Genomic DNA, 13,536 nt, shown 5'->3' with positions numbered 1-13,536 from the left:
GAGAAGCCCAGTTTTTGGGCGTGCTGCACTGGGCTCAGCAGTCCCCACGCTCCCCAATGCGGCGGCCCCGGACTCCCATCAGCTCTCTCAATCTGCATCCTTCGGCCACGTGACCGTGACTGACCCGGTCAGGAGGTCAGTGAGAATAGGATTCAGCGATGGGCTTAAGTGACCTAAGCCCCACCCGGAGCTGGGGGTACAGTTAAACCGCAGGATTGGAGAGGGGACAAGGCGCGGGCCAGTTAAGGCAACGCTCCCTGCCGTGACAAACCGCGAAGCTCAGTGACCTGTCACGACAGGAGTTTATCTGTTGCTTACGTGAAGCGCACGAGATGCATTCCTGGTCAGCAGACGAGCTTTTCTTCATCTGAGGACGCTGCGACCGGCCACTTCTGTCTTATGACTCCTCCATCACCAATGCGGAGAGCATGGCCAGGACCGGAGGTGACGGGGACATCGCTCCCACCCACATTCTATCGGCTGCATGCCACCTGCAGGGGCGCTGGGTGATCAGTCTTGCTGTGTGCCCGGAAGAAAGGGGACATGTCTTGACAAAGGCTCTCACAGGCTCTGGTGTGGGGTAGCGCCCCCAGGCGGCAGCAAAACCAGGCAGGGTGGAGAATGTGGGCCAGGAAAGGCCACACATGTCCACCAGGATGGTCCTTACCACTAAAAAAATGGAGAGACATTCTCTCATTCACCTTGCGATGTTGTCAAGCGATGAAGAAGATCCTCAGTAGTTGAGAAGCTCCTGCTGGGTGGGGACCTGATGCGTCCTGGTCACGACTTTGTGTCGCCACATCTTAGAACAGTGCCTGGCACACAGCAGGTGCTGGAAAAATATTTACTGGATAGGTGAATGGATGGCTGGGTGGGAACACGCATGATGGGTGGATGCGTGGGTGGTGGGTGGGGGTGGTGCGGGGGTGAAACCATCCCTTCTCCATCTTTGGGCTACATTGATATGGCTATGGACGCCGACAGTATGAGCCCCCCAAGTAGACCCTAATCATAATTTAGAATTCTGTGGTATTGGGACAGTCTCCTGCCTTCCAGGTAGATAGACGCCAGCCTGGTGGCCATGAGGTGGTTTTAGGTGACACACGAATCTCACAGTGGGAGCTCTTGCCCTCACTACTTCTTGAAGAAGAAAGTCTTAGTTGGGTGTTAGGCAGTCTCTCGCACCCCTGTGACACGTGGGGGGTTCTCCCTGTCGGACAAAGGGCGTGAGGAGGCCCAGCTCAGAGCCACGGAGACACCGTCTCTCATCAGAGTTAACGGCACGATTTTGTTTTTATTGAGTCGGTTTCCGCTTAGGCTCAGCGATGCGGGCTTTTTATTTACAGTCGTGATCAACGATTTCCTTTTCAATAGATTTAAGATGTTAAGAACTGGTCGGTTTGAAAGAAATATTCAGGACGTCATTGGGGGGGTGGCTGGATGGTGGAACAGGGACGGATGGCAGTCTCAGGCGCAGGCGGCCGCGCAGCCGCTCTGTGACCCGCGGCAAGTCGCTTCGCCTCGCTGATGCTGCTTCCTCATCTGAAAATGCTTTAAACCATCCTCTTGTCGTGTGCGGAACGGTGTAGGGGAATCACTGAGCTAGGCCGGCTGTGCGACCTCGGTCCCTCCAAGCCTCTTTGGGTCTTATTTCATCTCAAAAAACAAGCGAGGAAGATAAAGACGGAAGATTTCTCCCGAAATGAGAGAGGCTAAGTATGTTCGCTACGGAGAGCAAAAATCTCTCCCAGGTCCTTGGGAGTTTGGGGGTGTCTTTTGTTGTGGGGGAGACTCCGTTTTCACCTGTTCTCAGGGAGGATGCCGGGGTCTGTCACCCGAGCTGTTTTTCTTCTCCTGTGGAATAATAAACCTGTGCCTTAACGCGGGAGCGAGAGGCTTTGTCACCGTGGACAAAGTTTTCAAACCCTTGGCAGAGTGTGTCAGGGAGGGACTACGGAGAGAGCTCTGGGGGGCGGGCAGGGCGTCATTTCAGGACTCGGGGTCCAGGCTGGAATAGCCCGTGTGTGTCCTGAGGCCTGGTGGCTCTGGGGCTGAGCACCCCGACCTTTCTCGAGAGTCAGGGCTGTGTCCTCCCCTCCCATCCCCCAACCTCCCAGCCGGGACTGGCGTGTTTTCCCTCGATGACATTTGGAATCTTTTAATAGTTGTCACATTAGCATACATTTGCATACCTTATGCTAATCAAGCTATTTATTTTTGAAAAAGCACTTTGACTTGTGGGGCCCTTTCTCACCGGGGATCCAGCACCAAGTTTTCCCTTGAAGCTGTCTACTTCCCTGGAGGGGAGGGGGCTGCATGCTGCCACAGCCCGAGGCCGGGGGCCACCGCCTCCCAGACGCACCCCAGGAGAGAGGGACTCGTTGTCAGCCCCGGCCCTTGCTGGGCGCCTGGACCACGCTGGGACCAGCAGCCCAGGGAGGATGCTTGTCTCACGCCTGGACCACGCTGGGACCAGCAGCCCAGGGAAGATGCTTGTCTCACGCCTGGACCACGCTGGGACCAGCAGCCCAGGGAGGATGCTTGTCTCGTGCCCATTTCGTAGCTGAATCGACAGAGGTATGAGGCGAGCACCAGATCCTCGCCCGAGGACGGGGCTCCCCAGACAACCCCTTTCTCCTCCGTTAAGTCTTCTGGCTCGGCCGGGCCATTCTTATCTTACAGAGGAAAATTCGACCACAGTTCTCTCTGGATACGGCCCAGGGCTTTGCCTCCTGTCATGGCGAGACTCCTCGAGAGAGCTGTTCACACTCACTGTCTCCACCTCTCTCTGTTTCTCTCGCCCTCACCCCAACACCTCGGTCTCCTCCCGAGGGCGTCCCCCGATCCCAGCCTCGTCTACTCCTGGGTCTCTAACAATGTCTACAGCAGGGGTCCCCAACCACTGGGCGGTGGACTGGTACTGGTCCGTGGCCCGTTAGGAACCGGGCCGCACAGCAGGAGGTGAGCAGCGGGTGAGCGAAGCTTCATCTGCATTCGCAGCCGCTCCCCAGCGCTGGCATCACCGCCCCAGATCCTCCGGCGTTAGATTCTCGTGGGAGCACAGTCCCTGGTGCCAAAAAGTCTGGGGGCCGCTGGTCTACGTCTCATGACACCGACAGACCTGTCTCTGCTCGGGCTCCCCCGAGTGCCAGACTCTGAGTCTGCCACCCATCAGTGTCTCCATGGGGGTGGGTGGGGCTCACGGAGGCCTCTCCCTGAACGTGGCCACCTTATGCCCGACCTTCCTCCCAAACCCGCTCCCACACCCAGTCTGGCCGAGGGCAGCCCCGTCCTTGTAGCTGCTTGGCCAGGATCCAGGAGTTACCCTCTGACCCCACATCCTTGGCAGACCTTGACCTCCCGCCTTTAAGAATTGCATGACGATCTCCCCCTCCGCCTGTCCCGCACCCCCATTCATCCTGCAGACTCGCTGCCGACTTGTTTTCTGGTTTTCCAGAAACTCCATTCGGGGCTAAAACGGAAAGAAATCTCAGTGCCGTTTTGGTGCTGTGCCCCACCAGCTGCGTGGCCTTGGGCAAGCGGCGTTTGTCTCTGAACCTTCATTTTCTTATCTGGGAAATGGGGATGATCCTAGCACCACCCCAAGCAAAAATCCCTTGAGAGCCAACTCTCTGCGTCTCAGTTAAATCCAGTCTGGGGCGATGACATTTGCGATGCATGAAGTTTCAACATCTTCGATAAAGAGAAACAAATCTGGCCCGGTGCTTTCTGATTTATAGTAATTGCAAACCATCAGCGGTTAATATAATTGTCTGGCAGAGGGGGAGGCGGTGGGGGTGGGGGTCCATGTGGGGCGATCAGCCCCGGGTGGGGTGCAGCCCAGTCAGGTTAAGCAAATGCATTACTGTAATAACCTGGGAGGCGGCTGGAGCCATTAGCAAGAAGGGAGAATAAATATTATCCCAAGAAGCTCCAGAATCGGCGGTTTTATCACCGAGAATTGTCCCCGTGCTATTTACTTTCAATTTAGATTTTCGGGAAAGTGGCTCTTGGCGCATTTTATGTATGAAGGAGAATGACTAGAATTGAAAAATGACCTGATTTTGCCATCCGGGAGGAAAAAAGCCACAGTGTCTTGGAGTCTCGCTCCGTCTCGCCCAGTCACTGTCCCTCGGAGTTGTTCTGAAAACCCGAGCCCTGGGACCCAGGCTCAGGCGCTTTCCAGAGGCACCGGAGCTTTTCACCTGAGTCTGGAGGCCCAGGGGCCATGAAGTCAGATGTCCAGAGATGTGACCTCATTTAGTCACAACTGACCTTACATTACAGATCCTCAGGTCTCGTCCGTTTGTTACCTGATGGGGAAAACGGAGGCCCAGAGTGAGGCTGTCGTGAGCCACCTGCGTCCACTGGCCCCAGGCGTCCTCCCAACCACACCTCCTCTCTCTCAAGAGCCCACACTGGCTCAGGAGGAGAAGACCCTACCAGGCCATACGTAGCACTCGGAGTCCAAAACGCATCGCAGGTCTCCACGTAAAATGTGAAACCATCAGACGTTTAGATGAAAACAGGACCAAATCTTCAAGACCCGGAATTAACTCAAAACTGATCATAGATCTAAATGTAAAATCTAAAACTATGAAACTTATAAACTATGGAAGGAAACTTTTGTGACAATGGATTAAGCAAAGATTTTTTTTTAGATATGCTACCAAAAGCATGATACATAAAACAAAATGGATAAACTGTACGTCGTCAAAATTTAAAACTTCTCTTTGAAAGAAACAATTAAGAGGATGAAAACACAAGCCACAGACTGGGAGAAAATGCTTGCAAATACCCAGCAGAGGATGGGTATCTGAAATATATAAAGGACTCTCAAAAAATATATACATAAAAGATTCTCAAAACTCAGCAGTAAGGAAACAAACAACCCAGTTAAAAAATGGACAGAGACAGGAACAGACATTTCACTGAAGAGGATATGCAGATGGCATATAAGCCCATGAAAAGATGCTCAACATCATTAGCCATTAGGGAGATGCAAATTAAAACCACGGTTGGCATATCACTACACACCTGTCAAAATGGGTAAAATGAAAAATAGCGATAATGCCAAATGCTGGTAAAGATGCAGAGAAACTGAGTCACCCATATGTTGCTGGTAGGAGTGTAAAAAGGTACAGCTACTCTGGAAGAGTCTGGTGGAATTTTGTTTTGTTTTTCAAAATTAAACACGTGGAGAAAAAGAAAAAACTAAACATGTGCTTGTCGTATGACCCAACAATTGCACTCCTGGGCATTTATCCCAGGGTAATGAAAATTTACGTTCACACGAAAACCTGTGCGTGTGTGTGAACAACTCAGATGTCCTTCGATGGGTGAACGGTTAAACCAGCTGTGGTCCCTCCGTTCCGTGAAGTACCACTCAGGTCTGAAAAGGAATGAACTAGTGATAAACGCGACACCTCGGATGGATGTCAGGGAATTATATGAAATAAAAGACGCCAGTGTCAGAAGGTTCTACGCTATACAATTTCATTTACATAACATTCTTGAAACGACGAAATTATGAGACGGGGAACAGATGAGTGGTTTCAGGGTGGCGGGAGGCAGGTGGCTGTAGAAGCATGAACAGCCCTCGTGACGGAGTCTGGTCTGTGTCTTGGCCACGGTGATGGTCACGTGGATGCACATGGGATGACAGTGCCTAGAAACACACACACACACACACACACACACACACACACACGAGTGCATGTAAAACTGTTGAAACCTGAAGGGTCAAAAGGTTGTATTAATGTCAGTTTCCTGTTTATAATATTGTAAGATGTTACCACTGAGGGAAACTGAGTAACAGGTGTATGAGATATTTCTATATTCATTTTTCTTTTTTGAACAGCTTTATCGAGATAATTCATAGATGTACAATTTATTCATTTAAAGTGTACAATTCAGCGGTTTTTAGTCTATTCATAGAGTTGTTCAACCATCATAATATAATTTTAGATACTATTATGATAATATATTTAGGTAATATAATTGGTAATAGTATCAATTAGTCAATCAAATAATAGGATAATATTTAGATGATATAATTTTAGAACATTTTTATCGCCCCGAAAGAAACCTATTAGCAGTCACTCCCTCCCCGCCCCCCAGCCTCTGGCAACCACTAACCCGCTTCCTGTCTCCGTGGACGTGACCGGTCTGGACATGGCACATACATGGAGTCACGCACTGTGTGGCCTCTGCGTCCGGCTTTTTTTTTGTGTTCAAGGTCTCCGTGTTGTGATGAGTGTCAGGGCTTCGCTCTTTTTGTGGTCAAATAATATTTCATTGTATAACGTACATCTTATTTATTCATTCTTTCACTGATGGACATTTGTTTTTTTCCTATTTTTTAGCTATTATGTTTTGTTTTTCTTTTTACACTTACAGCACCTGGTCTTCCTAGGTGGTCTCCCATCCAAGTACTAATCGGTCCCGACCCTGCTTAGCTTCCGAGATCAGACGGGATCGGGCTCGTTCAGGGCGGCGTGGCCACAGACCTATAAATTTTTAGCTGTGAGTATGCATCTACAAGATTCTATGAGCATGCATAGAAAAGAATTTGCATGGACATATGTTTTTATTTCTCTTGACTTAGGAGTGGAATCGCTCCCCGGGTCTGATGATAACTCTGGGGAAGCCCGTTTCCAAAGTATTTGCCCCATTTCAGAATCCCGCCAACAACGTCTGAGGGTCCCGATTTCTCCACATTTTCGTCAGCATTTGTTATCGTCTGTTTTACTTTAGCGATTCTATGGCTTGTGAAAGTGAATATCACTACTGCTTCGGGCTACCTCATTCCTGATTTATCGATTCTCATTTTGTATGGGAAAGTGACTGGTGACAACTGCTTTATAATTCACCATCGTACAGCGCTGTATGCATATTGCTTTGTGCTGGTGAGTGCCAGGATTTACAATAGCCCAACGAGCTGACAATATCAAGAGTAATGAGTTAAAGGTGCACATAAATCTAAACTTAATTTATAAAGACCAACTCCAGATGCATTCGGGGACCACTCTCGTGATATATTATCTTGTTTACTAACAAAAACAACTTCACTTTGCGTCTGCATTAGTGCATGTATCTATATTCATAAACTTTGAGAAAGGCAGATGACCCCAATTTCTTGAATTTTCACTTAAAACCTTCAGGATCACGTAACTATGAATGTTTGTTGGTCTTCTAGGTGCATTCATGATTTCTCGGCCAGGACTAGCTATAGATTCTTGCATCCAGCTAAAATAGTTATTTTCTGTTTAATCCACATACATGCGTAATTACGTTTACGCGGGTGGGAATAGCGCGGAGTCTGGTCGAGATTCTATCTGAATTCCAAGACTGAGCTAATAGAGGCTCCTCACAGCCAGTCTCAGGCAGCAATGCACATTAAATTTTATATCTAAAATTATTTTTCACATTATGCATTTGTAGATTAGCGAGTTTTATGTCTTTGCATGTTTGGTTTCTCCAAAATTATTTTTCAACATCGATATAGCAACCAAGCCCTAGATAGATGCTTGGGAATCATAGGTATATGTAAACTAGAATTGTATGAATTTTCTGTGATAGGTATACGATACACCATTCTATGTTTTCTCAGTTTTAAAACAAATAGAACCACTGGCTTTATTTTTCCTATTTGGTATTACTAAAATCCTTATACTACTGGACATCTGTGACTATTTGGAGGGTTTTTTTAAAAGTTCACACAGATGCGTACATATAACATTCTTCTATTTTCCTTTACATTGACTCACTCAAAGAGAGTTAGTGAAAAAGAAGTCGGTTTGGCCTCACTTCTGCAAGACCCTGATACATCGAAGCATCTCTCCAGGCCTCCCGTTTGAAGCTGTAGAGGAGTTACTCACAGAGGTGTGGGCAGGGGTCTGGGGAACCCGCGGGGAGCAGTGTGGTGGGAGCTGTGACCACGTCCAGGCCTGAGTGGGCAGGGGGCGAAAGGGGTCGCTGGAGTCGGTGGCAGCTGACACTTGGAGGGGGCACAGTGCACAGCAGCTGTGCAGCGGAGCGGGATCTGGGAGAGTAAGTACCCGGACCTCTCTGTCTCTGTCTGTCTCTGTTTCTGTCTCTGTCTCTCTCCTCCCCGCCCCCCCGCTCCTTTCCATTGGTTGAACCCAACAAGATTTGGCCAATAGGAGACTGAGAGTTTCGTCTAGGCGGACCCACGAGCCTCTCCCACCCCGAGGGCATGGGTAGAAAGCATTGAGAGGGGATGTGGGGAAGAGGATGATGGACAAATGGAGAATTTCCAGCACAAACCCAGAGCTCTGGCTTTCCTGGGGCCTGTCATCTGAGTTCCTTGTAAGGTCTGGCCGGCTCCCTGCTCATGCTGTGTGGCTGGGGCTCACAGTGAGATGCCGAGAGGTGGGCTGAGCCCAGTCAGAGCAGGTCATAATGAGGTCCTCTGGGGGAGGAAATGGCCAGGTGACTCTGGCTAGGATTGGACTGAAATGTTTTCTTCCAGGATGAAGCCTAAATTATTCATCCCGATGTCCAAGACCCTCTCCGGCCCAGCTCCCAGCCTTTCGTCATCTCCCCCAGCCTGGTTCTTCCAGCCCTGCCCACCGCCCCACCTGCACGTCCTTGCATTCAGCTGATTCGGTCTCAACGCTCTTGGCATCAAGTCCTTGCCCGCACGAGCTCCCTGCCGAGCACACCCTCCCACTGCATGCCCCCTCTCCAGATCCTACCACTGTGAGATCTGGGCAGCAGCACGTGGGCTGAGGCTTAAAGACGAGGAGGAGCCCATCACCGGAAGAGCCAGGGAAGAGCATTCGGGAGACGGCAGAGGCCCTGAGGTGGGAATGTGTGCGTGGGTGGGAGGAGCAGCCGGGAGGCCGGTGTGGCTGGAGCAGAGTGGAGGGCAGAGAGGTGGTCAGGGCAGGAAGGCCACGCAGAGGCTGAATGTGGGGGGCTCTCTTAGACCATGGTGGGTAGTTTGGGCTTGACTTGAGTTCAATGAAGGACGATTGGAGAATGTCTTAGTCTGCTCACGCAGCTGTAACAAAATACCAGAGATTGAGTAACTCAGAAAACAAACATTGGTTTCTCACGGTCTTAGAGACTGAGAAGTCCAAGATCAAGGTGCCAGCAGATTTGGTTCCTAATGAGAGGCTCCTGCTGACTTGCCGACACTGCCTGCTTGCTGTGTTCTCATATGGAGGAGAGAGGAGCTCTGGTCCCTCCCTCTTCTTAGAAGGATGCTGATCCCATTGTGGGGCTCCACCCTCAAGATCTCATCCAACACTAATGACCTCCCGAAGGCCCTACCTCTAGAAACCAACTCACCGAGGGGTAGGGCTTCAGCATAGGAATTTGGTGGGGAAGGGTATAAGCATTCAGATCATAACAGAGTTTGAATGAGCGAGTGAGTAACTGTTTGGATGGATGGATGAATGAATAAATGAATAAAAGCACATGAGGCTGATCCATAGTTGCAGCACTGGTTCACTCAGAGCCCACTGACCACTAGTGGCACCTGGTCTACCTTAATATCCCCCGAGACTGCCTCCCTCCCTCAGCCTGGCCCCTACTGTGTGCCCCTCAGGGACAGGTCGCCTTGGCTGATTCAGAGATGCTGCAGTGGCAAGGCCCATCCTGGCTCTATCTTAATGACACCCAAACAGCTTCACAAAACCAAACAGCTCATACCATACAATTATTATAAAATATTAAAATGACTCACAAAATAAATTATTCACACACATCATGTTCTGCTTCCAGGTGTTTGGGGACTAATGAGATTTTTTTTTAGGCGGGGAGTAAGGAGTGGTCCTTGGGAATCGGAGGAGTGCTGAGAGATTGTCTACCAATCATGTCATCGTACAGATGGGGACACTGAGGCGCGGGGGTAACTGGAGTGAAGAGGCAGAGCTGGGGCAGGGAACAATGACCACGTATGCCCCGATGCGAAGGGACGTACGATGGCTGATGTTTAGGAAGGGTAAGAAGCGAGGGTCTTTACTAACCGCTCCCCCCAGTTGCTGGAGAAAGTTGGGTATTGCAGGCAGCAGGAAGGGCTTGGAGCTTTCAGAGTGGTCGGGAGGGGGAGAGAGAGACAGAGACATGGAGAGATGGACAGGCAGAGACAGACAAAGACAGAGAGAGACAGAGAGACACTGAGAGCTATAGAGAGGCAGAGACACACAGAGAGAGGCAGAGAGATGCACAGAGATACAGAAAAAGACATAGAGATAGAGAGACAGAGACACACAGAGAGAGGCAGAGAGATGCACAGAGTGATACAGAAAGAGACAGAGAGACAGAGACACAGAAACTGAGAGACAGGGACATATAAAGACACATGTAAAAAGACAGAAAGACACAGAAGCAGAGACAGACAGAGACAGGCAGACAGGTAGGCAGAGACGGAGGGAGACAAAGAGATATATGGAAAATATCAGAAAGAAGCATACAGACACGGGAAAACAGAGACACAAGACAGACATGCGGAGAGACACATAGAGACAGAAACAGAGAGACAGAAAAAGACATAGAGATAGAGAGACAGAGACAGAGAGACACAGAGAGACTAAGAGACTAGATCAGATGTTGCTGCTTTCAGCTCATGATCCCCTGAATTCTCACTTGGGTAGATAGAACAAACGCTGGGGTCAGGTGGGGCTTGGGAGGTCAGGGCCCCCAGTGGGGGAGGCTCTTCCTACCCGAGGCCGCCAAGACAGGATCCGAGGTGGGAGTTTTGGGGAAGAGCCCCGTGGGTTCCTGAAACCCCGGATTCCGCAGTCAGGCGGGTGTGGGATATAAACTCCCTCCCCAGGAGCCGTGGCGAGCAGGGCGCGGGAGCCGCTCACACGTGCGCGTTTCAGCACCACGGACAGCAACGCGGCCCTGGGGCTAAGGGAGGCCCTCCCACCCCACCCGGGGAAGTCAGTGGCCCCAGCCCTGGGCTTTCCTACCAGCCTGTTGCAGGGGCCAGTAATTGTCCCTGCAAGGGAGGATGGTCGCCTCTTTTCACTGATGGGTAAACTGAGTCTCAGAGCTGTGAAGGGCCATGCATAAGGCCCCAACCAGCCCCGCGTGGGCTTTTACTGTGTATGCCTGACCCTGTGATGGGCACTGGGGATACGGTGGTCACTAAAACACACAAAAGTTCCCGCCCTTGTGAAGCAGACAGCTGATATAAAAGAAAATTTTTTTTTTCTGAAATGAATCCTTTCTGATAAAGATTCTAAAGAAAATAAAATGGGTGATGAATTAGAGAAAGAGACAGAGGGATGACCTTAGCTGGGGCGGGGGGATAAGGGAGGGTCTTTCTGAGGATGTGAAATTGATCTGGGACCTGAAGCACATGGGGGAGCCAGCCTTGGGGAGGGTGCTCCAGGCACAGGGCGCAGCCAGAACAAAGCCCCTGAGGTAAGAGAAAGCTTGATGGATTCAAGGAGCAGAAAGAAATAACCAGAATTCAAGTTAATTTTCAAATGAGTGGGGGGACCAAACGCTATGCAAGTCTGGGCAAGGGGTCAGTTGGCTATTATTGTGAGCAAGGGGTGGGACAAGTATCTATGGCTCAAATCCCAGCTGCTACTTTCTACTGTGTGACCGAGGTAAGTGATCATCTGTATTGGTTAGTGATTGCCGTGCAACTAATTTCTGCAAAAACACAGTGGCTTAAAACAACACTTAGGATCTCAGCTTCTGTGGGTCAGGAATCTGGGTGAGGCCAAACGGGGTCCTGTAACAGGAAAGAGAATCAGTACACAGTCCAGCCAGATGGAAACCACGGCCTTTTTATAGCCCGGGCATGGGAGTGACGTCCATCATTTTTGCTGTGTTCTGTTTATTAGAAGTAAGGGGAGGGGGCTGGATTACACAAGGGCAGACAGGCCAGGAGGCGGAGACTCATGAGGACATCTTTGTACCCTGCCTACCAGTTTCCTCATCTGTAAGAAGAACAGTAAGTCCCTGCTTTGGGGGGTCATGGGGAGGATGCTGAGCAATAAGGCATGAAAGGTTCTGGGCACAGTGGGTCATCTTCAGCCCTGCATCCTATTCCTCCAGTCAGAAGGGAGGTAGGCCTGGGCAGACACGGAGCTTTGCACAAACAGTTCTGACTTCCCTAGTGCAGTTTTTTGTTAACTCGGCTCACCCCCGTGCAGGTTTCTGGTGGGCACAAACTGGGGGCTTAAACAGCAGACAGTTATGGTCCCACAGTTCCAGAACCTATCGGTTCAGGATTAAGGTGCTGGCAGGGCTGGTCCCTTGTGAGAGCTGTGAGGGAACGGTCTGTTCCAGGCTTCCCGCCTAGATTTGTAGCTGGTCGTCTGCACGTCCACATGGCGTCCTCCCTTTCTGTGTGTCTGTGTCCAAATTTCCCTGTTATAAGGACACCAGCCATATTGGCTTAGGGACCCGCCGTGTCCAGTATGACCTCACCTTAATGGAACCAATTATATCTGCAATGACCCAAATAAGGGCACTTTCTGGATCTTGGGGGTTAGGACGTCAACAAATGAATTTGTGGGAGACACAATCCAACCCATAGCACCTACCAGTGAGAGACTCCTGTCTTTCTGTTGATTTCTGTCTGTCTGTCTGTCTGTCTGTCTCAGTCCATCTCTGATTGTGTGTGTATCTGTGTGTGTGTGTGTGGGTGTGTGTGTGTTTCTCTCTCCTCTGTCCAACCTCATTTCCACCCCAGGACTCTCGCAGGTACCCCTTACTCTTGCAGTTCTGGCTCCTTCTCGGCTCGGACGCCCCCTCCTCAGTGAGGTCGATCCAACTCACCTCCAACCCTCCTCATCGTCTTGCTGTTCTTCAAACCTACCGAGCACTTTCCTGCCTCGGGGCCTTTGCCCTGGCCGTTTGCTGTGTCTGGAACAAGCTTGGCTTCACACAGCTCCTTCCCTCATTTTATTCAGGTCTCGGCTCAGAGTCACCTAGAAGCTGAGGAGTCTCCCTCTGGCCGTCACTCCCCGTGGCCCTCCTCCCCGGCTTCGCTGGCCCACCGCCTGTCTCTACCTCCAGGTAGATTACAGCCCATTGCTTTAACTGACACTTTCTGTCTCCACCCTAGACTGTCAGCCCCAACAGGGTAGGTATTGTTCTTTGTTTTGGTCCCTGCTGTGTCCCCAGCTCCTAGACCAGGGCCTGGCTCGAGCACAGTTGTCAATAAATGTTTGTGGAATTGAGGATCACGACTAATCAGATCTTAGAATGACCACACAGACCTCGAGCGTTATGAAAGCTTGGGATTTGCTCTTGAGTCCCTGACTTAGAATTGTCACCAAACCTTAGAGTCAGACGGAAAGGAGTCTGGGAATCCTCCCACTCCAATTCCCTCCATGGCCTCTGGGGCACAGTTCTCTAGCTTGTCTTGGTTATCTCCTGTGATGGGGACCTCATTACCACTTAAGAAGCCCATTCAGGTTTCGGATAGTTCCACAAGTGTGAAGATTCTTCCTTGAGACCTGAACCCGGGCTTTTCACCTTGCGGTTCCCGTTGGTCTCAGAGCCGCCCCTCCCCCACTCCCTGAACAACCAGTCCAC

At 50.5% G+C, this 13,536-nt stretch overlaps 1 pseudogene; it reads right to left on the bottom strand.

Annotated features, from left to right (window-relative positions):
• Nucleotides 1–6,390: 6,390 nt before the first annotated feature.
• Nucleotides 6,391–6,509, bottom strand: LOC112476026 (annotated as a pseudogene).
• Between the last annotated feature and the right edge of the window lie 7,027 nt (nt 6,510–13,536).

This window comes from Pteropus alecto, unplaced genomic scaffold, assembly GCF_000325575.1.
Source record: "Pteropus alecto unplaced genomic scaffold, ASM32557v1 scaffold30, whole genome shotgun sequence".
Taxonomy (NCBI): domain Eukaryota; kingdom Metazoa; phylum Chordata; class Mammalia; order Chiroptera; family Pteropodidae; genus Pteropus; species Pteropus alecto.
This window is presented reverse-complemented; position numbering and strand designations above follow the sequence as displayed.